The following is a 26,830-nucleotide window of genomic DNA, read 5'->3' as shown; positions in this document are numbered from 1 at the left end:
ATTTAGAACAGAAAGATAGAGCATCACACATAGATTAGATAGATAGAAACATGTCAGTCAGATATATAATAAGTACAGTGATAGTGTTGGTTACTGTACTTGTCATTTAGTGTTAAAATAAAGGATTTATTAAAAAAAAAATTGGCGTGGGGTTCCTCGTAATTTTAGTCTCTAGATGAGGTTAAGCAGACGGCTGGGGCAGATGTTTGAAGCCTGGGAAGGGGGTAATACCCACGAAGCTTCCGAGGCTGCTAATATCAGCCCCCAGCTGAATACCTAGCCTTTACTAGCTATTAAAATGGGGGACCCCCCCCAAAAAATGACGTGGGGTCCCCCCTATTTTAATAGCTAGCAAAGGCTAGGCAGACAGCTGGGGGCTAATATTAATAGCTCAGGAAGGGTTCCATGAATATTGGCCCCCTCCCAGGCTAGAAACACCAGCCGTCAGCCGCCCCAGAAATGGCGCATCCATAGGATGCGCCAATTCTGGCACTTAGCCTCGCTCTTCCCACTGCCCTGTAGCGGTGGCAGTGGGGTAATAGGGCTGGGGTTGATGTCAGCTTATAATGCCAGCTGACATCAAGCCCAGGTTAGTAATGGAGAGGTGTCTATAAGACGCCCCCATTACTAACCCCATAGTGAAAGTTAAAAAAACACAAACACCCAGAATAAAATCCTTTAATTGAAATAAACACACAATTCTTTATTGTTCTAAATTAATCCATACTTACCGTCACGCCCATTCCAGCTGAAGCCAACGATCTCCTGCAATAAAAATAAAATAATAAACCAACATCATCCTTACCTTTCGATGGTTCCCAGGACAGCTCCAGCTCTGCTACATCGAGATGACAGGCTGAACTGCAGCAGAACGCTGCCATCCAGCTTGTCAACCCGCAGACAATGAGAAGAGCAGGCTTGCTTGCGCTCCTCAGTGTCTCGCTGTGACGGCATCCAGATGAGCCGAGGTCATGTCCAATGAACTCGGCTCACCTCATGCACGTCACTGACAGCATGGGAAAATTCTCCTGCACTCAGCGCTTCAGCGTGGGAGAATTCTCACGCTGAAGCGCTGAGTGCAGGAGAATTTTCCCACGCTGTCAGTGACGTGCATGAGGTGAGCCGAGTTCATTGGACATGAACTCGGCTCATCTGGATGCCGTCACAGAGAGACACTGAGGAGCGCAAGCAAGCCTGCGCTTCTCAGTGCCTGCGGGATGACAGGCTGGATGGCAGCTTTCTGCTGCGGTCCAGCCTGTCATCTCGATGTAGCAGAGCTGAAGCTGTCGTGGGAACCATGGAAAGGTAAGGATTATGTTGCTTTATTATTTTTCTTTTATTGCAGGGGATCGTTGGCTTCGGCTGGAATGGGCGTGATTGTAAGTATGGTTTAATTTAGAACAATAAAGAATTGTGCCTTTATTTCAATTAAAGGACTTTATTCTGGGTGTTTGTGTTTTTTTTTAACTTTGACTATGGGGTTAGTAATGAGGGTGTCTTATAGACGCCTCTCCATTACTAACCTGGGCTTGATGTCAGCTGGCATTATAAGCTGACATCAACCCCAGCCCTATTACCCCACTGCCACCGCTACAGGGCAGTGGGAAGAGCGAGGCTAAGTGCCAGAATTGGCGCATCCTATGGATGTGCCATTTCTGGGGCGGCTGACGGCTGGTGTTTCTAGCCTGGGAGCGGGCCAATATTCATGGCACCCTTCCTGGGCTATTAATATCAGCCCCCAGCTGTCTGCCTAACCTTTGCTAGCTATTAAAATAGGGGGGACCCCACATCAATCTTTTGGGGGGTCCCCCATTTTAATAGCTAGTAAAGGCTAGGCATTCAGCTGGGGGCTGATATTAGTAGCCTGGGAAGCTCCGTGGGTATTACCCCTTCCCAGGCTTCAAACATCTGCCCCAGCTGTCTGCTTAACCTCCGCTAGAGACTAAAACTATGAGGAGCCCCACGCCAATTTTTTTTTAAATAAATCCTTTATTTTAACACTAAATGACAAGTACAGTAATCAACACTGTCACTGTACTTCATATATATGTGACTGACATGTTTCTATCTATCTAATCTATGTGTGATTCTCTATTCCTTACATTCTAAATTGTCGGGTACCGCTGCTGAATTGCCGGCCGGCGTTTTTAAAGTGACGGTGCATGAAAACACTAATATTTTTTTTAATAAATCCTTTACACTAAATGGCAAGTACAGTAATCAACACTGTCACTGTACTTCTTATATATGTGACTGACATGTTTCTATCTATCTAATCTATGTGTGATTCTCTATTCCTTCTATTCTAAATTGTCGGGTACCGCTGCTGAATTGCCGGCCGGCTTTTTTAAAGAGACGGTGCATGAAAACACTAATATTTTTTTTAATAAATCCTTTACACTAAATGACAAGTACAGTAATCAACACTGTCACTGTACTTCTTATATATGTGACTGACATGTTTCTATCTATCTAATCTATGTGTGATTCTCTATTCTTTCTGTTCTAAATTGTCGGGTACCGGTGTTTGCCGCTGCTGAATTGCCGGCTTTTCATGTTTCACTGTGAGCACTGTTCCCATCGATTTGGGCAATCACTCTAATGCCACAACCACCATGGCTGTGGCATTACAGTGAGTGGCAGACAATCCCTGCATGATTGGTGCTCTAAATAGCGCCAGACATGCAGGACACGCTTTTGGTGCACGAACAGTTATCGAACATAACCTCGAACAGCCGAATTTTTTGCAAATCGTTCGGGTTCATCGAACAACTCGAACACCGTCCAAAACAGCCCGAATTTGAGATTGGCGAACAGTTCTAGTCGAACACCGCTCATCTCTACTGGTGACACTGTTGGGGATTTATTCAAAATTGAAGGCATACTGAACCAGCATGGCTACCACAGCATCTTGCAGCGGCATGCTATTCCATCTGGTTTGCATTTAGTAGGACCATCATTTATTTTTCAACAGGACAATGACCCCAAACACACCTCCAGGCTGTGTAAGGGCTATTTGACCAAGAAGGAGAGTGATGGGGTGCTACGCCAGATGACCTGGCCTCCACAATCTCCAGACCGGAACCCAATCGAGATGGTTTGGGGTGAGCTTGACCGCAGAGTGAAGGCAAAAGGGCCAACAAGTGCTAAGCATCTCTGGGAACTCCTTCAAGATTGTTGGAAGACCATTTCCGGTGACTACCTCTTGATGCTTATCAAGAGAATGCCAAGAGTGTGCAAAGCAGTCATCAAAGCAAAAGGTGGCTGCTTTGAAAACCTAGAATATAAGACATATTTTCAGTTGTTTCACACTTTTTTGTTAAGTATGTAATTCCACATGTGTTAATTCATAGTTTTGATGCCTTCAGTGTGAATGTACAATTTTCAAAGTCATGAAAATACAGAAAAATCTTTAAATGAGAAGGTGTGTCCAAACTTTTGGTCTACACTGTATGCCAACCTTCTCTTTCTCCTTCTCCTCATCCTCCACCACCATACCAAGAGGGTGACCATCATGCAACAACCACATCATTTTCTTTAAGGGTGTTTATGATGGTCGTATGAAATATTTTTAGAGGCCTACTTCTAACATTCCTATGTTGTACAGTATGTTCATGTATGCAGTATGTTCATGTATACCCCCCCCGGATAAATATTTTTCAGCCCATGCAGTGCATAGGTATTACCAGTATAGGAGACCCACTCATTAAAAATGGGAAAAAATATTTTAATGAGGCCCTCCTCTACATCTCTTCAAAGAGTATTGGAGTGCGTCCTAATATTTGACAGCCCTTTCAGTCACTACATATGCAATAACAGTATAGGAGACCCACTCCTTTATAATGGGAACATTTTTTAATTAAGCCCTCCTCTACGTCTCTTCAAAGGGGTATTGGAGTGCGTCCTAATTTTTGGCAGCCCTTGCAGTCACTGCATACTCAAAAGCACTATAGGAGACCCACTTCTTTTTAATGAGAACTTTTTTAAAAAAAAAACTTGCTGCATACGCGATAACAGTATAGGAGACCCACTCCTTAATAAGGAGAAAAAAAAGGACTGAGGTCCTTCACTAAGTCTATTCAAAGTGGTATTGGAGTGTGTCCTACGTTTTGGCAGCCCTTGAACTTGCTGCATACGCAATAACAATATAGGAGACCCACTCCTTAATAATGGAAAATACATTTTTATCTGAGGCCCTAAACTATGTCTCATTAAGTATGTATTGGAGGGCATCCTAATTTTTGGCAGACCATGGACTTCCTGCATACACAATAACAGAATAGGAGACCCACTCCTATGTTGTATGTTACAGTACCAGATGGCCCTTGTTGAAGAATTATTTAAAAAACTCCCATCTGACAACGCTGGCGGCAGAGATCACAGTTTCTTGGACAACAAATGACTACAGGTGAGGGAGAAACAAACCAGATGCAGCAAAGGCAGGGGAGCAATGTCAAAGGACTGGGACAGTTTCCTCAAAGCCTCCCAGCGGCCAGGCACTGATGCGTGGGTTACTCTGACAAGGAGGGAAAAGTTTTGGAAGATGCTGAAGGAGTACCTTGCCGACCGTACCAGCGTCTTTCGTGATTCCTCTTTGCCTTACAACTGCTGAATATCCAACCTGGACACGTGGCATGAACTGTCTCTCTATGCCTTGGATGTCCTGGCCGTTAGCGTTTTGTCAGAGTTGTTTTTTAGTGCTGCCGGGGGTATTATAACATATAGGAAAAAACAGTATAGGAGACCCACTCCTTAATCATGGGAAGGTCAGTTCAAATTGATTCTATATTCAATATTACATCTCTTATCTGAAATCTGAAATTCGTTTACGGGTGAGCTATCGCAGTATGGATAGCGTATTACACTGATCTAGCCAGGTATTATTGCCTTATACTGCGTGCTGTTGAAAAAAAAAAAAATCTATTCTATTCCCTATTGATACTGCTGTTAGCTGCATTTACCTTTGGGACAGGTGCAAGGTATCATAAGCTGGAGATGAGTGTTGTTCATTGTCGTCGAATACATCTCTTCCACAGTGCATTACTTGATTGATTTTTTCCTTGCACTAATTGACAGATTCATAGCATTTAATGGTCATCTTTACTCACAAATTCATGAAAGCAGGCAGGGTTGCCTGCGTCCCTTCACAGTTTGTTGCTGCTACGTCCAAAAAATACTCTTCGGGGCCAGTTAAATTGTATTTTTCATTGTACAATATTACCGCTCTTATCTGAGATTCATGTATGGGTGACCTATAGCAGTTGGGATAGTGTCTTACAGGCATGTTGTCAGGGATTATTGTATTATACTCAGTGATGAATAAAAATCTATTCCCTATTGATAACGCTGTTAACAGCTTTTAAAATAGGGACAGGTGCTAGATAGTATTATCAGCTGGAAATGATTGTTCATTCTGGTCACATACATACCTACAACAATCCATAACTAGATAGATTTTTTCCATGCATTCGTTGATCGATTCATAATTTTTAATGGTGATCTGTAATTAGAAATTGATGAAAGCAGACAGTGTTGCTTGCGTTCCTTCAGTTTGGTGGTGCAAAACTGGTGCAAAAAAACCTCCTCTGAGCCGGTTAAATTCTGTTTTCTATTTTACTATATTACCTCTCTTATCTGAGATTCATATACGGGTGACCTATAGTAGTTGGGACAGCTTCTTACACACATCTAGTCAGGGATTATTGTACTATACTCCATGCTGAAAAAAATTATATTCCCTATTGAACACGCTGTTAGCTGCTTTTATAATAGGGGCAGGAATCATCAGCTGGAAATGAGTGTCCATATTCTGGTCACAAACATAACTTACACAGTGCATAACTTGATTGATTTTTTCCATGCACTTGTTGACCAATTCAGAATTTTTAACGGTGATCTGTAATTAGAAATTGATGAAAGCATGATAGATAAGAATTTTCTCACCTGGTAGGTGTTGTGTGACCACAACCACAGATGACAACCACAACCACATCCACAGAGGTTAATCCTGCACTGCCAAATGGACATGTGGAGACAGAACACTTAATGAATAGGTATGTAGTTTATTGTCAACTATAGTAGTTTATTGTAACTTTGAAACACACTGACAATAAACTATTTACCTATTCGTCATGTGTTCTGTCCCCACATGTCCATTCGGCAGTGCAGGATTAACCCCTTCCATTCCTTCAGCTATCATGTATCCAACATTAAGGCTGAGCATTTAAGGAAGCAGGGTAATTTTGATACAGGGGTGTGGAGTAAAGCCGCTAGATTCCATGGATCATCTAAATTTTCTTCTACAGCCAGGTTAGAATTATACGATGTCTTGTGGATCCATCCTAAGTTGTATAATATGGCAATTACCTTAGATGTGGCTATTCTAGTCTTTCTCTCAGCCACCGCACCAAAAGTTTATGCAGCAAACGATGAATTTGAAGTGTAATTGCGGATATGAAGACATTTCTGGCCATTATATGCTTTAAATCTGCTATTTTTATAATTTATTCTCTCTGCACCAGAAACATCAGCATTTTCTTCTGTGCCTTCTGCTTTTGTATCCATATAGCTCTTCCTCCCTTCCCCTCTCTATATAGTTTTCTTATAGGCAAGAAGTATAGCTAAATCCCTCAGTACAGACATATTTTAGGGCAGATTTGAACAGTTTTTGAGAGTGAATGATATGTTTGAAAAGAGGATGACAATCGGAAAGTTGGATTGTGGATCAGTGATAATACTTTCTAAAAGTGCTGATAATGGGAAAGCTAGATTAAAGTTCAGTGATGATACTTTCTGAGACTGCTGACAATGGGAAAGATGAGTTGCAGTTCAGTGATGTTACATTCTTGACTGTTGACAATCAAAAATCTGCGTTGTAGTGCAGTAATATGTTCTAAGACTGCTGTAGACCTTTTTCTCCATATTTCCCTGTCTGTCTACATCATGTTTATTTAATTTCATCAAGAGAGCAATAAAACTGTCATTCTCTCAGTCATTCAATTCATTCACTTACTATTAAGCCAGGGCCCCACTATCAGTATTTGGTCAGTATTCGATCAGTATTTTTTCTCAGGAGTGGGAGACAAAACCAGGAGTGGGTGATAAATGCAGAATTTGTGTTTCTATTATACTGTACCTTTTCTCTGATTGTTCCTCACCTGGTTTTGTCTCCCACTCCTGAGAAAAAATAATACTGACCCAATACTGACCAAATACGGATAGTGGGGCCGTGGCCTTATAATGAGACTACAATACAGCAACATTAAACAGAGATTACCCTACTATCCCTTTTATGTGTTTTTTCTCTGTTGTCACTGCTATAAAAGAAAAAAATTTCGCATCTCATTTTTAAATGCATAGTCCTGCCAAAATTAAAAATAAGAGGAGCCAGTAGTTTTAAAAGAAATGTTTTTCTTAAGTATTAATTTAAAAAATAAGTGTTCTCTCTGCATTATTTGTAATAAATAGGGTAGGTTAGATTAGATTCATTCGAGGTACAATAATAGCCAAATATTACATTGATTTTAGTGGTGGAACCACCTCCAAATTTTACCAAGAACCGTTTTTCAACATGATAATGCTAGGTCGCATTAAATGCGCATGGGCTAAACGTGCTATCATGGCATGCGGCATCTCTCGACTTGTCTCCCACCCTACACATCAGGGACATCCTTGGTGGGCAACTGCAAAAAGAGCTACCAGCAGCAGATCTTGATGATTTTTCCAACTGCATTCAATGTGTCAGAGCATTACTTAGACAACTATTTAAAAACTTGCGAATCGCAGCCAAGCCATGTAAGTGAATATATTTTTGCCCATAGTGTTCATGCTCGAAACAGAATAATTTGAAATGTTTAGGAGATAGTGGATGAGCTCTGCAAGTGTTATAACCTTTACCAGATCTAGCGCCAAAACGTGGAGCTGTTACTAGCACTTGGCCTCATTGCAGTGGTGCATTGTCATTGCTACCATGCAAAACATTAACCGATTGGACTGTGACAGACATGTACTGTCCCTGGCCATAATTGCTGCTTCACTTGTCAACGATGGAGTGCACCTTGCCACACAACAACAACAATTTCAGGCCCAGGTCTCCACCATGAAAGAGTACAAAGCACAGACGGCTTTCATTGAGAAATAATGGTATGAAAATGACTGCACTAACAGCAACTTGGCCAGGTGGGAGCTGAGTTTGCACACAATCAGATGCCTGGATGTATATTATTATTTCCTGGCCACATAAGCAGGTATGGATGTGTGACGATGCAAAGAAGAAAGTGTAACAAGCAGTAGATGTTGATGGTAATGATGTTAACAATGACAAGGTACTGCTTGTGAATGTGGCTTGGCTGCTAAAAATATGACGATGATGAAGATGAGGAGAACAGTCTTGCTCACATTGCTCACAAAGCTAGGCACTTTCTATGAAAGCTGGTAATACTATTTGCAACACCTGCAGAAAGATCTGTGTGTACAGAGAATGGAATTGCTGGGATTACACAGACATTCACAGCAACAGTCATTGGTGAATCTTATGCTGCACTGTCTTGGACTACAACTCCCAGTGGACATTGCTCGTCTCTGCATCATAGGGAAGGAGGGGCAGCAGAGGAAGAGACTAATTGGCTGAACAGGTTGGATAAGAAGGGTGGAGCTAAGAGCAGTGAGAGAGAAGCCTGGCATCCACCATGTCAGACATGTGAGAGTCTGATCCTGGAGAGCAGGGGGCAGAGGCACAGAGTGAGTGCTAAACATCCAGCCCCTCAGTCTGTGAAGGGAGAAGATGATCCTGCAGCTAAACCACATCGACAGGCCAGTCAGCTTATCAGGAGATGTCACCTGGCCTAACCAAGGGACTGATTCAGCAATACATCCCCAGTGTTCAAGGCATCCGGACCCTGCAGCCCTAAGCTGGATCTCTGTGTGATCCCAAGCCTGCTACATTGAGAAGTGAATAGCTATTATGGGACTTGTGGTTCCACTGTTGAGTTAATAAGAGAATTGTTGCTGAGCTATTATGAGATTTGTGGTTCCACACACCTGAAGCTATAAAAGAACTATCTGTGAAGGATAATTTGTTCCTTCGGCATGTGCACCAGCAAAGTCTTCAAGAGCTCCAACATCAACTGCAATCGGGCCCCAACAGTGAATTGTGTTGCTTTCTTAGGCTGCAGATATTTATGGTTTGTAGTGTTAGCTAGGAGTGTGTTTTCTTCTACTTAAAAAGAAATTGTCATCCCTATCTTTCAGATTAACTGTAAAGCTTTAACTAATTATTTGTATGTGTAAATTGTGAATACTTTTTGTTTCTTTAGTACTTGTCATTCCCCCTACCATATTTACCATTTACCTTCCTCCACAATAAACCTGTTTAAATTTTCAACCTCATCTCTTTGTGAGTGTATATGGAGTGTGTACAGGGGTTTCCCCAGTCGACCTCTGGCAGAAGATCCTCCTGCATCCCACTACTACTCCCAGCAAGATTCGGGTGGAGGCACTGCGCTATATTGAGGTGTGAACTACCAAACACCCTGCCCATGGAGGCGGCTTGAAGGGGTATCACATATTTCATATGCTAAAGGATCCCAGTTCATTTGTGCCAGAATATTCAGGGCTTTTTTGGGGGTCTACAGAGCCTATACATTGCGATACAAATATCCTGGGCTCCTTACCTCCCTTCCTGATTTCCACCTCTAGTTTTGCCCTGACTCTGAGTGTGACTACCACCATGGCTGCAAGTGCCCCAGTACCACCATCATGACTGTCAGTGCCCCATCTATTACCACCACCAACAGAACTAAAGTTTTGAGTCAAGTTGAGACCTACCAATGCCTCTTCCCTGTCCAAATGTTGACTATTCTCATCCACTGCACCATCTGGAAGAATCTGTTGTTGTAAAATATCTTTGTTAGCACCTGGACTGTTGTTTCTTAGATGATAGTGCACCTCACAGTCACTAGTGGTCATTAAAGACAGAGATATCATTGATAGAATTGAAAGTATGCAGTCAAAAAGATTAACTGTTGCGGCTGCGGAAGAGGTAGGTACAGAGCACTGTTTCAAACTGATGGTGTCAATTTCAGAGGTAACATCATTCTGCTGTGACTGAGATGAGTGATGTGCCATGTAGTTCACAACATACTATGTTTTCTCATCAATAATATCCATGATAGGGAAAATGAGGACAATATTGGCCTGTTTTTAGTACTAGTACAGGCTCTCTGCTAGAGAGCTTGTACCAACAGTACTGCTGTCATTTATAGCTCCTACATTCTTATTGACAGAAGACGTTATGTGATTTTTTTCTTTTACATTACCTCGAAATGTAAAGCATGAAAAGAATGGGCACCTCTTCTCCATTCATTGTCAATGGGAGCACCAGTAATAGCTGAGCAATCCCATTAAGAATGAATGGAGTGGTGGTACACATGCTTCACTTCTGTTCCATTTACATAGGGCTCTTTAGAGCCTCATTTTCAAGATCAGTGGGGGACCTAGTGGTTGGATCCATAATGTTCAGGAAGTTATTTTCCAAACTCGATGCAACCCCTTTAAGCATAATTGTACTTTGTCTCACCACTATAGGCTCTGCCAGGCAGTACTTTTGAATACAATTTCAGGGGTTCTCAAAAGCATTCACTTAGCAGATGAGCAGATGTTTAAATCGTAACATGAACAGTCCTTAAGCAGTGTGGCGTAGAAGGCATAATAATATTTTTGGTGGAGAGTGTGGAATGGAAAGAAAATAATCAATTATCTTCAGCTATATATTTAGGTATAGTTTCTTTATGGGTTTCACCATGCAAGATAAATAATGTGATAATTATATAGCTTACTTCATTATGGACATGGCAATTTCAATTATGCATATAGCTTTTTTTATTTTTTTTCTAAGTAAATACTTTACAAAGGAAAAAAAGTGATTTTATTTTTATAAAACTTTTTCAGGACTTGAATGAACTGTGGTCTGATTGCTATTAGAATACACTGCAATAAAGCTTTGACTGGCCCATTGGAGAACAGGTGTATTACCCAGTGGGCTCCAGTGAAGAAGTGGACTCCAAGCCCTCTGCACCTTTGTATGAGCAGTGCTTGGTACCATACTAAATCAGCTACCAGTACCAGTTGTTTCTGATTGCCTCCACCCTGTGTTTTCCTGATTGGACACACTATTTAAACCTGTCCTTCTACCTCCTTTATGGTGAGATTATTGATCTTTCAGCCTTTAGTCTAGCTCACTCACCTGCTGCTCCTCCTCCATATCTTACTGCTGTTTCCCATGTACTGACCTCTAGCTATCCACTGACTATGCTAACCGCTGCTGCTTCATATCCTACTACAGTTTCCCATTTACCGACCACTGACTATCCACTGACTACGTTACTTTACTGTATTCCCCCTAATGGTTGCAATAGTAAAACCTCCAAACCAGGCGAAGGTCATTACAGACTTAGAATTATACCGTCCACATGACAGCCCTAAAAAATATAATGGAACAGTCTGCATAGTGTGGAACTATTAGTGAGTAAAACCACCTAAAAGTCGAGGCAAATAGTGCATACAGTATACAATGCCAGGCTTTTAGTACTCAATGTACAAAGTTTTCAAGTGAAAGACATTAAAAATAAGCATTAAATGTGTTCATGTTACTATAAATTTACCAAAACAATAAAGTGTGGTTGCTTGAAAAGTGCAAGTGCTTAAAATTATAGGGTTCATATAGAGGCAATAAAAACATAGGCAGCAAATCATATAATGACTAGTGTTGAGCGAACACGCTACTCGGATGTTCGGCGAGCACCGAGCATTTCCGGGTTACTCGGGCGGGAGCTCGGGTCTCCGCACTGCATGTTTGGCGCTCTTTACAGAGCCAATGAACATGCAGGGATTGCCAGCCAGTCACTGTAATGCCGCAGCCATGTTGTTTGTGGGCATTACAGTGATTGGCTGGCCGCACAGCGTCACCTCGAGTATTTAAAACTGGGCGCCGCCATCTTGGACACAGTTGCTCCGGATCAGACAGTGTAGGGACAGTGCTGCTGATTTAGGGAGAGATATATCCTGCAAAATAGTTAGTGTAGGGTCTGTAAAGGCTGCCAGATCAAACAAACAGTCCTTCTCAGGACTAATATCCATCCCAGGTATATCAGGCAGGCAGGCAGGCCGGCTGTATAGGAGACGCAGTGGTTATACCAGCAAACGCTGCATTACAGTCCTGTGTGCTGCTCCTGTTGCTGAAATTGCTGGACTTAGCTCCAGGTCCCGGGAGCCAGGAAAAATCATTTTTTTTAATCTAAATCCTCTTTTTTTTTTCCTCCTTCACAATGTACAAATACCCATCTTATTAACCTTTTGGTGCCCCCCCCCCCCCTAAAAAAAAGTGTGCCTCTGATTTTTCAGACACAAATATATCTGTTGAAAATAGTCTGGTGTAGGCCAGAGAAATAGAAGTGTGGTTTTGCTGTTCCACGGTACAAACCTCTGTATTATCCACTTTTGGGCCATTTGTATCTAAAAAAACCAGTTTGAGTGTGTCGCTCACTGTTCAGCCGCAAATATATATATATTTTAAAAAGCCTGGTATACACCAGTAAATTATTACTGTGGTTTTGATGCTCCACGGTAAAACATCTCTATTATCCTGTTTTTGGCATTTTTTGCTGTATAAAAATAATAATAGTGTCTCCCTGATTTTTCAGACACAAATATATCTGTTGAAAATAGTCTGGTGTAGGCCCGAGAAATACAAGTGTGGTTTTGCAGTTCCACGGTACAAACCTCTGTATTATCCACTTTTGGGCCATTTGTATCTAAAAAAAACAGTTTGAGTGTGTCGCTCACTGTTCAGCCGCAAATATATATATATTTTAAAAGGCCTGGTATACACCAGTAAATTATTACTGTGGTTTTGATGTTCCACGGTAAAACATCTCTATTATCCTGTTTTTGGCATTTTTTGCTGTATAAAAATAATAATAGTGTCTCCCTGATTTTTCAGACACAAATATATCTGTTGAAAATAGTCTGGTGTAGGACAGAGAGACAGAAGTGTGCTTTTGCTGTTCCATGGTAAAAAATCTCTATTATCCTGCTTTTTGCATTTTTTGCTGTAAAAAAAAAATATATAGTGTCTCCCTGATTATTCAGACACAAATATATCTGTTGAAAATAGTCAGGTGTAGGCCAGGGAGTCAGAAGTGTGCTTTTGCTGTTCCACGGTAAAAAATCTCTATTATCCTGCTTTTTCCATTTTTTGCTGTAAAAAAAAAAAAAAAATAGTGTCTCCCTGATTTTTCAGACACAAATATATCTGTTGAAAATAGTCTGGTGTAGGCCCGAGAATTACAAGTGTGGTTTTGCAGTTCCACGGTACAAACCTCTGTATTATCCACTTTTGGGCCATTTGTATCTAAAAAAAACAGTTTGAGTGTGTCGCTCACTGTTCAGCCGCAAATATATATATATTTTAAAAAGCCTGGTATACACCAGTAAATTATTACTGTGGTTTTGATGTTCCACGGTAAAACATCTCTATTATCCTGTTTTTGGCATATTTTGCTGTATAAAAATAATAATAGTGTCTCCCTGATTTTTCAGACACAAATATATCTGTTGAAAATAGTCTGGTGTAGGCCAGAGAGACAGAAGTGTGCTTTTGCTGTTCCACGGTAAAATATCTCTATTATCCTGCTTTTTGCATTTTTTGCTGTTAAAAAAAAAAAATAGCGTCTCCCTGATTTTTCAGACACAAATATATCTGTTGAAAATAGTCTGGTGTAGGCCCGAGAAATACAAGTGTGGTTTTGCAGTTCCACGGTACAAACCTCTGTATTATCCACTTTTGGGCCATTTGTATCTAAAAAAAAACAGTTTGAGTGTGTCGCTCACTGCTCAGCCGCAAATATATACAGTACAGACCAAAAGTTTGAACACACCTTCTCATTTAAAGATTTTTCTGTATTTTCATGACTATGAAAATTGTACATTCACACTGAAGGCATCAAAACTATGAATTAACACATGTGGAATTATATGCTTAACAAAAAAGTGTGAAACAACTGAAAATATGTCTCATATTCTAGGTTCTTCAAAGTAGCCACCTTTTGCTTTGATTACTGCTTTGCATACTCTTGGCATTCTCTTGATGAGCTTCAAGTGATTGTCAACGGAAATGGTCTTCCAACAATCTTGAAGGAGTTCCCAGAGATGCTTAGCACTTGTTGGCCCTTTTGCCTTCACTCTGCGGTCCAGCTCACCCCAAACCATCTCGATTGGGTTCAGGTCTGGTGACTGTGGAGGCCAGGTCATCTGGCGTAGCACCCCATCACTCTCCTTCTTGGTCAAATAGCCCTTACACAGCCTGGAGGTGTGTTTGGGGTCATTGTCCTGTTGAAAAATAAATGATGGTCCAACTAAACGCAAACCGGATGGAATAGCATGCCGCTGCAAGATGCTGTGGTAGCCATGCTGGTTCAGTATGCCTTCAATTTTGAATAAATCCCCAACAGTGTCACCAGCAAAGCACTCCCACACCATCACATCTCCTCCATGCTGCACGGTGGGAACAAGGCATGTAGAGTCCATCCGTTCACCTTTTCTGCGTCACACAAAGACATGGTGGTTGGAACCAAAGATCTCAAATTTGGACTCATCAGACCAAAGCACAGATTTCCACTGGTCTAATGTTCATTCCTTGTGTTCTTTAGCCCAAACAAGTCTCTTCTGCTTGTTGCCTGTCCTTAGCAGTGGTTTCCTAGCAGCTATTTTACCGTGAAGGCCTGCTGCACAAAGTCTCCTCTTAACAGTTGTTGAAGAGAGGTGTCTGCTGCTAGAACTCTGTGTGGCATTGACCTGGTCTCTAATCTGAGCTGCTGTTAACCTACGATTTCTGAGGCTGGTGACTTGGATAAACTTATCCTCAAAAGCAGAGGTGACTCTTGGTCTTCCTTTCCTGGGGTGGTCCTCATGTGAGCCAGTTTCTTTGTAGAGCTTGATGGTTTTTGCAACTACACTTGGGGACACTTTCAAAGTTTGCCCAATTTTTCAGACTGACTGACCTTCATTTCTTAAAGTAATGATGGCCACTTGTTTTTCTTTACTTAGCTGCTTATTTCTTGCCATAATACAAATTCTACCAGTCTATTCAGTAGGACTATCAGCTGTGACTTCTGCACAACACAACTGATGGTCCCAACCCCATTTATAAGGCAAGAAATCCCACTTATTAAACCTGACAGGGCACACCTGTGAAGTGAAAACCATTTCCGGTGACTACCTCTTGAAGCTCATCAAGAGAATGCCAAGAGTGTACAAAGCAGTCATCAAAGCAAAAGGTGGCTACTTTGAAGAACCTACAATAGAAGACATATTTTCAGTTGTTTCACACTTTTTTGTTAAGTATATAATTCCACATGTGTTAATTCATAGTTTTGATGCCTTCAGTGTGAATGTACAATTTTCATAGTCATGAAAATACAAAAAAATCTTTAAATGAGGTGTGTCCAAACTTTTGGTCTGTACTGTATATATTTTAAAAAGCCTGGTATACACCAGTAAATTATTACTGTGGTTTTGATGTTCCACGGTAAAACATCTCTATTATCCTGTTTTTGGCATTTTTTGCTGTATAAAAATAATAATAGTGTCTCCCTGATTTTTCAGACACAAATATATCTGTTGAAAATAGTCTGGTGTAGGCCCGAGAAATACAAGTGTGGTTTTGCAGTTCCACGGTACAAACCTCTGTATTATCCACTTTTGGGCCATTTGTATCTAAAAAAAACAGTTTGAGTGTGTCGCTCACTGTTCAGCCGCAAATATATATATATTTTAAAAAGCCTGGTATACACCAGTAAATTATTACTGTGGTTTTGATGTTCCACGGTAAAACATCTCTATTATCCTGTTTTTGGCATTTTTTGCTGTATAAAAATAATAATAGTGTCTCCCTGATTTTTCAGACCCAAATATATCTGTTGAAAATAGTCTGGTGTAGGCCAGAGAGACAGAATTGTGCTTTTGCTGTTGCACGGTAAAAAATCTCTATTATCCTGCTTTTTGCATTTTTTGCTGTAAAAAAAAAAAAAAACAGTGTCTCCCTGATTTTTCAGACACAAATATATCTGTTGAAAATAGTCTGGTGTAGGCCCGAGAAATACAAGTGTGGTTTTGCAGTTCCACGGTGCAAACCTCTGTATTATCCACTTTTGGGCCATTTGTATCTAAAAAAAACAGTTTGAGTGTGTCGCTCACTGTTCAGCCGCAAATATATATATATTTTAAAAAGCCTGGTATACACCAGTAAATTATTACTGTGGTTTTGATGTTCCATGGTAAAACATCTCTATTATCCTGTTTTTGGCATATTTTGCTGTATAAAAATAATAATAGTGTCTCCCTGATTTTTCAGACACAAATATATCTGTTGAAAATAGTCTGGTGTAGGCCAGAGAGACAGAAGTGTGCTTTTGCTGTTCCACGGTAAAATATCTCTATTATCCTGCTTTTTGCATTTTTTGCTGTAAAAAAAAAAATATTGTCTCCCTGATTTTTCAGACACAAATATATCTGTTGAAAATAGTCTGGTGTAGGCCCGAGAAATACAAGTGTGGTTTTGCAGTTCCACGGTACAAACCTCTGTATTATCTACTTTTGGGCCATTTGTATCTAAAAAAAACAGTTTGAGTGTGTCGCTCACTGCTCAGCCGCAAATATATATATATTTTAAAATGCCTGGTATACACCAGTAAATTATTACTGTGGTTTTGATGTTCCACGGTAAAACATCTCTATTATCCTGTTTTTGGCATTTTTTGCTGTATAAAAATAATAATAGTGTCTCCCTGATTTTTCAGACACAAATATATCTGTTGATAATAGTCTAGTGTAGGCCAGAGAGAGAGAAGTGTGCTTTTGCTGTTCCACAGTAAAAAATCTCTATTATCCTGCTTTTTGCATTTTTTGCTGTAAAAAAATATATATAGTGTCTCCCTGATTTTTCAGACACAAATATATCTGTTGAAAATAGTCTGGTGTAGGCCCGAGAAATACAAGTGTGGTTTTGCTGTTCCACGGTACAAACCTCTGTATTATCCACTTTTGGGCCATTTGTATCTAAAAAAAACAGTTTGAGTGTGTCGCTCACTGTTCAGCCGCAAAAATATATATATTTTAAAAAGCCTGGTATACACCAGTAAATTATTACTGTGGTTTTGATGCTCCACGTTAAAACATCTCTATTATCCTGTTTTTGGCATTTTTTGCTGTATAAAAATAATAATAGTGTCTCCCTGATTTTTCAGACACAAATATATCTGTTGAAAATAGTCTGGTGTAGGCCCGAGAAATACAAGTGTGGTTTTGCAGTTCCACGGTACAAACCTCTGTATTATCCACTTTTGGGCCATTTGTATCTAAAAAAAACAGTTTGAGTGTGTCGCTCACTGTTCAGCCGCAAATATATATATATTTTAAAAGGCCTGGTATACACCAGTAAATTATTACTGTGGTTTTGATGTTCCACGGTAAAACATCTCTATTATCCTGTTTTTGGCATTTTTTGCTGTATAAAAATAATAATAGTGTCTCCCTGATTTTTCAGACACAAATATATCTGTTGAAAATAGTCTGGTGTAGGACAGAGAGACAGAAGTGTGCTTTTGCTGTTCCACGGTAAAAAATCTCTATTATCCTGCTTTTTGCATTTTTTGCTGTAAAAAAAAAAAATATAGTGTCTCCCTGATTATTCAGACACAAATATATCTGTTGAAAATAGTCAGGTGTAGGCCAGGGAGTCAGAAGTGTGCTTTTGCTGTTCCACGGTAAAAAATCTCTATTATCCTGCTTTTTGCATTTTTTGCTGTAAAAAAAAAAAAAAAATAGTGTCTCCCTGATTTTTCAGACACAAATATATCTGTTGAAAATAGTCTGGTGTAGGCCCGAGAATTACAAGTGTGGTTTTGCAGTTCCACGGTACAAACCTCTGTATTATCCACTTTTGGGCCATTTGTATCTAAAAAAAACAGTTTGAGTGTGTCGCTCACTGTTCAGCCGCAAATATATATATATTTTAAAAAGCCTGGTATACACCAGTAAATTATTACTGTGGTTTTGATGTTCCACGGTAAAAAATCTCTATTATCCTGCTTTTTGCATTTTTTGCTGTAAAAAAAAAAAAAAAATAGTGTCTCCCTGATTTTTCAGACACAAATATATCTGTTGAAAATAGTCTGGTGTAGGCCCGAGAAATACAAGTGTGGTTTTGCAGTTCCACGGTACAAACCTCTGTATTATCCACTTTTGGGCCATTTGTATCTAAAAAAAACAGTTTGAGTGTGTCGCTCACTGTTCAGCCGCAAATATATATATATTTTAAAAAGCCTGGTATACACCAGTAAATTATTACTGTGGTTTTGATGTTCCACGGTAAAACATCTCTATTATCCTGTTTTTGGCATATTTTGCTGTATAAAAATAATAATAGTGTCTCCCTGATTTTTCAGACACAAATATATCTGTTGAAAATAGTCTGGTGTAGGCCAGAGAGACAGAAGTGTGCTTTTGCTGTTCCACGGTAAAATATCTCTATTATCCTGCTTTTTGCATTTTTTGCTGTTAAAAAAAAAAAATAGCGTCTCCCTGATTTTTCAGACACAAATATATCTGTTGAAAATAGTCTGGTGTAGGCCCGAGAAATACAAGTGTGGTTTTGCAGTTCCACGGTACAAACCTCTGTATTATCCACTTTTGGGCCATTTGTATCTAAAAAAAACAGTTTGAGTGTGTCGCTCACTGCTCAGCCGCAAATATATACAGTACAGACCAAAAGTTTGAACACACCTTCTCATTTAAAGATTTTTCTGTATTTTCATGACTATGAAAATTGTACATTCACACTGAAGGCATCAAAACTATGAATTAACACATGTGGAATTATATGCTTAACAAAAAAGTGTGAAACAACTGAAAATATGTCTCATATTCTAGGTTCTTCAAAGTAGCCACCTTTTGCTTTGATTACTGCTTTGCATACTCTTGGCATTCTCTTGATGAGCTTCAAGTGATTGTCAACGGAAATGGTCTTCCAACAATCTTGAAGGAGTTCCCAGAGATGCTTAGCACTTGTTGGCCCTTTTGCCTTCACTCTGCGGTCCAGCTCACCCCAAACCATCTCGATTGGGTTCAGGTCTGGTGACTGTGGAGGCCAGGTCATCTGGCGTAGCACCCCATCACTCTCCTTCTTGGTCAAATAGCCCTTACACAGCCTGGAGGTGTGTTTGGGGTCATTGTCCTGTTGAAAAATAAATGATGGTCCAACTAAACGCAAACCGGATGGAATAGCATGCCGCTGCAAGATGCTGTGGTAGCCATGCTGGTTCAGTATGCCTTCAATTTTGAATAAATCCCCAACAGTGTCACCAGCAAAGCACTCCCACACCATCACATCTCCTCCTCCATGCTGCACGGTGGGAGCAAGGCATGTAGAGTCCATCCGTTCACCTTTTCTGCGTCACACAAAGACATGGTGGTTGGAACCAAAGATCTCAAATTTGGACTCATCAGACCAAAGCACAGATTTCCACTGGTCTAATGTTCATTCCTTGTGTTCTTTAGCCCAAACAAGTCTCTTCTGCTTGTTGCCTGTCCTTAGCAGTGGTTTCCTAGCAGCTATTTTACCGTGAAGGCCTGCTGCACAAAGTCTCCTCTTAACAGTTGTTGAAGAGAGGTGTCTGCTGCTAGAACTCTGTGTGGCATTGACCTGGTCTCTAATCTGAGCTGCTGTTAACCTACGATTTCTGAGGCTGGTGACTTGGATAAACTTATCCTCAAAAGCAGAGGTGACTCTTGGTCTTCCTTTCCTGGGGTGGTCCTCATGTGAGCCAGTTTCTTTGTAGAGCTTGATGGTTTTTGCAACTACACTTGGGGACACTTTCAAAGTTTGCCCAATTTTTCAGACTGACTGACCTTCATTTCTTAAAGTAATGATGGCCACTTGTTTTTCTTTACTTAGCTGCTTATTTCTTGCCATAATACAAATTCTACCAGTCTATTCAGTAGGACTATCAGCTGTGACTTCTGCACAACACAACTGATGGTCCCAACCCCATTTATAAGGCAAGAAATCCCACTTATTAAACCTGACAGGGCACACCTGTGAAGTGAAAACCATTTCCGGTGACTACCTCTTGAAGCTCATCAAGAGAATGCCAAGAGTGTACAAAGCAGTCATCAAAGCAAAAGGTGGCTACTTTGAAGAACCTACAATAGAAGACATATTTTCAGTTGTTTCACACTTTTTTGTTAAGTATATAATTCCACATGTGTTAATTCATAGTTTTGATGCCTTCAGTGTGAATGTACAATTTTCATAGTCATGAAAATACAAAAAAAATCTTTAAATGAGAAGGTGTGTCCAAACTTTTGGTCTGTACTGTATATATTTTAAAAAGCCTGGTATACACCAGTAAATTATTACTGTGGTTTTGATGTTCCACGGTAAAACATCTCTATTATCCTGTTTTTGGCATTTTTTGCTGTATAAAAATAATAATAGTGTCTCCCTGATTTTTCAGACACAAATATATCTGTTGAAAATAGTCTGGTGTAGGCCCGAGAAATACAAGTGTGGTTTTGCAGTTCCACGGTACAAACCTCTGTATTATCCACTTTTGGGCCATTTGTATCTAAAAAAAACAGTTTGAGTGTGTCGCTCACTGTTCAGCCGCAAATATATATATATTTTAAAAAGCCTGGTATACACCAGTAAATTATTACTGTGGTTTTGATGTTCCACGGTAAAACATCTCTATTATCCTGTTTTTGGCATTTTTTGCTGTATAAAAATAATAATAGTGTCTCCCTGATTTTTCAGACACAAATATATCTGTTGAAAATAGTCTGGTGTAGGCCAGAGAGAGAGAAGTGTGCTTTTGCTGTTCCACAGTAAAAAAATCTCTATTATCCTGCTTTTTGCATTTTTTGCTGTAAAAAAAAAAAAAAAATAGTGTCTCCCTGATTTTTCAGACACAAATATATCTGTTGAAAATAGTCTGGTGTTGGCCCGAGAAATACAAGTGTGGTTTTGCAGTTCCACGGTACAAACCTCTGTATTATCCACTTTTGGGCCATTTGTATCTAAAAAAAACAGTTTGAGTGTGTCGCTCACTGTTCAGCCGCAAATATATATATATTTTAAAAAGCCTGGTATACACCAGTAAATTATTACTGTGGTTTTGATGTTCCACGGTAAAACATCTCTATTATCCTGTTTTTGGCATTTTTTGCTGTATAAAAATAATAATAGTGTCTCCCTGATTTTTCAGACACAAATATATCTGTTGAAAATAGTCTGGTGTAGGCCAGAGAGAGAGAAGTGTGCTTTTGCTGTTCCACGGTAAAAAATCTCTATTATCCTGCTTTTTGCATTTTTTGCTGTAAAAAAAAAAAAAAATAGTGTCTCCCTGATTTTTCAGACACAAATATATCTGTTGAAAATAGTCTGGTGTAGGCCAGAGAAATACAAGTGTGGTTTTGCAGTTCCACGGTACAAATCTCTGTATTATCCAATTTTGGGCCATTTGTATCTAAAAAAAACAATTTGAGTGTGTCGCTCACTGTTCAGCCGCAAATATATATATATTTTAAAAAGCCTGGTATACACCAGTAAATTATTACTGTGGTTTTGATGTTCTACGGTAAAACATCTCTATTATCCTGTTTTTGCCATTTTTTGCTGTATAAAAATAATAATAGTGTCTCCCTGATTTTTCAGACACAAATATATCTGTTGATAAGAGTCTGGTGTAGGCCAGAGAGACAGAAGTGTGCTTTTGCTGTTCCACGGTAAAAAATCTCTATTATCCTGCTTTTTGCATTTTTTGCTGTAAAAAAAATAAAAAATAGTGTCTCCTTGATTTTTCAGACACAAATATATCTGTTGAAAATAGTCTGGTGTAGGCCCGAGAAATACAAGTGTGGTTTTGCAGTTCCACGGTACAAACCTCAGTATTATCCACTTTTGGGCATTTGTATCTAAAAAAAACAGTTTGAGTGTGTCGCTCACTGTTCAGCCGCAAATATATATATATTTCAAAAAGCCTGGTATACACCAGTAAATTATTACTGTGGTTTTGATGTTCCACGGTAAAACATCTCTATTAATCTGTTTTTGGCATTTTTTGCTGTATAAAAATAATAATAGTGTCTCCCTGATTTTTCAGACACAAATATATCTGTTGAAAATAGTCTGGTGTAGGACAGAGAGACAGAAGTGTGCTTTTGCTGTTCCACGGTAAAAAATCTCTATTATCCTGCTTTTTGCATTTTTTGCTGTAAAAAAAAAAAATATAGTGTCTCCCTGATTATTCAGACACAAATATATCTGTTGAAAATAGTCAGGTGTAGGCCAGGGAGTCAGAAGTGTGCTTTTGCTGTTCCACGGTAAAAAATCTCTATTATCCTGCTTTTTCCATTTTTTGCTGTAAAAAAAAAAAAAAAATAGTGTCTCCCTGATTTTTCAGACACAAATATATCTGTTGAAAATAGTCTGGTGTAGGCCCAAGAAATACAAGTGTGGTTTTGCAGTTCCATGGTACAAACCTCTGTATTATCCACTTTTGGGCCATTTGTATCTAAAAAAAACAGTTTGAGTGTGTCGCTCACTATTCAGCTGCAAATATATATATATTTTAAAAAGCCTGGTATACACCAGTAAATTATTACTGTGGTTTTTATGTTCCACGGTAAAACATCTCTATTATCCTGTTTTTGGCTTTTTTTGCTGTATAAAAATAATAATAGTGTCTCCCTGATTTTTCAGACACAAATATATCTGTTGAAAATAGTCTGGTGTAGGCCAGAGAGACAGAAGTGTGCTTTTGCTGTTCCACGGTAAAAAATCTCTATTTTCCTGCTTTTTGCATTTTTTGCTGTAAAAAAAAAAAAAAGTGTCTCCCTGATTTTTCAGACACAAATATATCTGTTGAAAATAGTCTGGTGTAGGCCCGAGAAATACAAGTGGGGTTTTGCAGTTCCACGGTACAAACATCTGTATTATCCGCTTTTGGGCCATTTGTATCTAAAAAAAACAGTTTGAGTGTGTCTCTCACTGTTCAGCCGCAATTATATATATATTTTAAAAAGTCTGGTATACACCAGTAAATTATAACTGTGGTTTTGCTGTTCCACGGTAAAAAATCTCTATTATTCAGGTTTTGGTAGTTTTTTCCGTAAAGAAAAACAGTAGTGTCTCCTGACTGTTGTGACACAAAAATATATCTGTTGAAAATAGTCTTGTGTAGGCCCGACATCCCAGTGTGGTTTCGCAGTTCCACGGGCCAAATCGCTGTACTATCCAGTTTTGGGCCTTTGGTATCTAAAAAAAAAGCAGTTTGACTGTGTCGCTCACTGTTCAGCCGCAAATATCTCTATTTAAAAAAGTGTGGTATACCCCAGTAAACAATAACTGAGGTTTTCCTCTTCCACGGTTCTAATCTACTCTTTATTACCCTTTTTCCATTGATAGTGCAAGTGTAAGCTATTTTACTTCATTTACAATGGGCAAGGCGCGTGGCAAGGGACGTGGAAGTGGACGTTCTGGTGATGGTTCGTGCAGAGGACGGGGCCGTGGCCAAGGTGAAAATGTGCCACAACCAACAGCCACATCTTCTCGCTCCCACTTCTTGACCGAATTACTAGGGAAGCACAGAACAACACCAGTATTGAGAACTGATCAGTGTGATCAGGTTATTAATTGGATAGCAGACAATACTTCCAGTTACCTGGGCACCACCACCTCCGGTCTGTCTTCCACACGGTCAACTCTTAGTAGCCGTGAGTCTCGACCGCATACTCCTCCTCACCCTGATGCTCCTTCCTCCCACCATGCTGAGTGTCGTCAGACAGCAAGTGATCCCACACTTGGACACTCTGAAGAGCTGTTCAATGGTCCATTTCCATATTTGGGCCCCTCGCCTGATACGCTTGAAGTGGTGGAAGAGGAGATCCCATGTTGCGATGCCCAAATATTTGAACAGCCACGGCCACAGGAAGTCGACGTTGGCAATCTGTCACAAGAGGTGGACGATGACGAGACACAATTGCCAGGAAGTGAGGAGGAGGATCGTGGTGCGCAAGTGGAAGAGGAGGAGGTGGTGGATGATCTAGTAACTGACCCAACGTGGAAGGAGGACATGCAGAGTGAGGCCAGCAGCACACAGGGGGAGGGAGGCAGAGTACCCCAACAGGCAGGAAGAAGCAGTGTGGTGGCCACAGACAGAAGGCAGGCAACCGTTCCCCGTAACACCAACACGAGGGACGTTGCCAGTACAAGCGGTAGGTCTTCCAGAGTCTAGAATTTTTTTAAAGACTCTGCTGATAACCCCAAAAAGGCCATATGTTCCACCTGCCATGCCAGCATCAGCAGGGGTGACAAAACTACCAGCCTGACCACCACCAGCATGATCAGGCACATGGCAGCAAAGCACCCGACTTTGTGGGGCGAAACCCAGGGTCCACGACCAGTGTCAGCGGGTGTCACCACTGCTTCTTCCACTGTTGTGCGTGCAATAGAACCCCCTGTTGTGTGTGCAAGGCAATCCCCTGTCCATACTGCATGTAAAGATGCCCCCTCCTCTCAGTCTTCACTTGTTATGGCAGTTTCTCAAGAAACAGCATCAACGTCCACGTCCCACCGCAGCGTTCATTTGTCCATATCCCAGACCTTTGAACGAAAGCGGAAATTCGCAGCTAACGCCCCACAGGCCACAGTCCTGAATTCGCACATTTCACGACTGCTTGCTGTAACATACCTGGCGGCGTCCTTGCATAGTGGTCCATCTCCCACTGTGCAAGAGCGCGCACTTGATCTCCAGTCCAGTTTGCTAGCCTGGCTTCCCTCCATGCTGTCTGTTTGCCTCTGTGTCTGCTGCTTAAGGGCGGCGCCCGATCACTTCCTGATTTTTGTACCTGCTGCAGACACACCCCTTGTGCGTCCTCAGCCTATTGCTGTCTGCCATCTGGTATTTAACCCAGCTGCTCCAATGAATCCCTGCCTGAGCATTGTGTTCTGTCAGTTGGTCTTTGGTCACTGATATGCCAGGTCCCGTTTATGTTTCCTGCCTTCGGTATCAGTTCCTGTGTCTGAACTGTGTCCTGTCTGTATTATCTTCTAGCCTGTTGTCTTCTGCCTATCCTGGAGTCTGTATTTCCAGGCCTGTGTGAACCCGCTCCTGTATCTTGCTGCTGTGTCTGTTCTTGTCTGAATACTCTCCTAGCTTGTTTTGTTTTTCTCTATGTCCGTACTTTCCCTTTTTCTGCAGAGTCTGAACTCGTACCTAACTCCTGCTCGTTGTCACTGTACTTCTGTTTATGAGTTTGTGGTCCACTCGCTAGTTCTCTGCAAGTAACCTGTGGGTATCTGGTTCTGCCTTTCCCTTCTAGTCTGTTCCGTGTGTACAGAGCCCTGTCCCCACCGCGTCTGCGGTTTTCGCTTTGCTCAGCCCTGTCCACCGCATTTGCGGTTTTCGCTTTGCTCAGCCCTGTCCACCGCATTTGCGGTTTTCGCTTTGCTCAGCCCTGTCCACCGTGTCTGCGGTTTTCGCTTTGCTCAGCTCTGTCCACCGCGTCTGCGGTTTTCGCTTTGCTCAGCTCTGTCCACCGCGTCTGCGGTTTTCGCTTTGCTCAGCTCTGTCCACCGCGTCTGCGGTTTTCGCTTTGCTCAGCTCTGTCCACCGCATTTGCGGTTTTCGCTTTGCTCAGCCCTGTCCACCGCATTTGCGGTTTTCGCTTTGCTCAGCCCTGTCCACCGTGTCTGCGGTTTTCGCTTTGCTCAGCTCTGTCCACCGCGTCTGCGGTTTTCGCTTTGCTCAGCTCTGTCCACCGCGTCTGCGGTTTTCGCTTTGCTCAGCTCTGTCCACCGCGTCTGCGGTTTTCGCTTTGCTCAGCTCTGTCCACCGCATCTGCGGTTTTTGCCATGCTCAGCTCTGTCCACCGCGTCTGCGGTTTTCGCCTTGCTCAGCTCTGTCCACGGCGTCTGCGGTTTTCGCTTTGCTCAGCTCTGTCCACCGCGTCTGCTGTTTTCGCCTTGCTCAGCTCTGTCCACCGCGTCTGCGGTTTTCGCTTTGCTCAGCTCTGTCCACCGCGTCTGCGGTTTTCGCTTTGCTCAGCTCTGTCCACCGCGTCTGCGGTTTTCACTTTGCTCAGCTCTGTCCACCGCGTCTGCGGTTTTCGCTTTGCTCAGCTCTGTCCACCACGTCTGCGGTTTTTCGCTTTCCTCTGCCCTGTCCACCGTGTCTGTGATTTCGAATTTGTCTCCCAGTCTGTACTGGACCCTACCCAGCCTGCGCTCTAGTCTGCCTGTTCCTGTATTCCCCGGTGTGGGTCAAAAGCCGTGTCCGGAGTCTGACCTCGAGTAGACCCTGGTTCCTCTGCTCGGTTCCTCCCTGGTGCACTGGCGTCGTATGCCGTCGTGCGACCTTGGTCGGATCGGGAAGATACTTAGTTACGCCCCTCCAGGCACTCTCCGGTTCAATGCACAGTGGAATCACTACATAAACACGCACACGCCAGTCAGTCCGGGCGTGTGCATTACAGCATGCTCAGGCCATGGTTCCCGTTGAGCCCCACGGCCTTCGCTCTCTGAGACGTTTTCCAGCGAATACGTGCATTAAAAATAAATACTTTTTTTTTTTTTTTCCTTAGCTGAGTTCCAGGCGAATTACGCACCCGTCCAGATGGATCTTTCTGCACTCGTTCCTGCGGATCCGCCACGTTACTATGGGGATCCAAGACAGAGTCGTGCATTTCTGGAGCAATGCATGTTACACTTCAAGTT

The sequence above is a fragment of the Phyllobates terribilis genome, unplaced genomic scaffold (genome assembly GCF_046119375.1).
Source record: "Phyllobates terribilis strain yellow unplaced genomic scaffold, ASM4611937v1 Scaffold_13__5_contigs__length_258822181, whole genome shotgun sequence".
NCBI classification, from domain to species: Eukaryota; Metazoa; Chordata; class Amphibia; order Anura; family Dendrobatidae; genus Phyllobates; species Phyllobates terribilis.
This window is presented reverse-complemented; position numbering follows the sequence as displayed.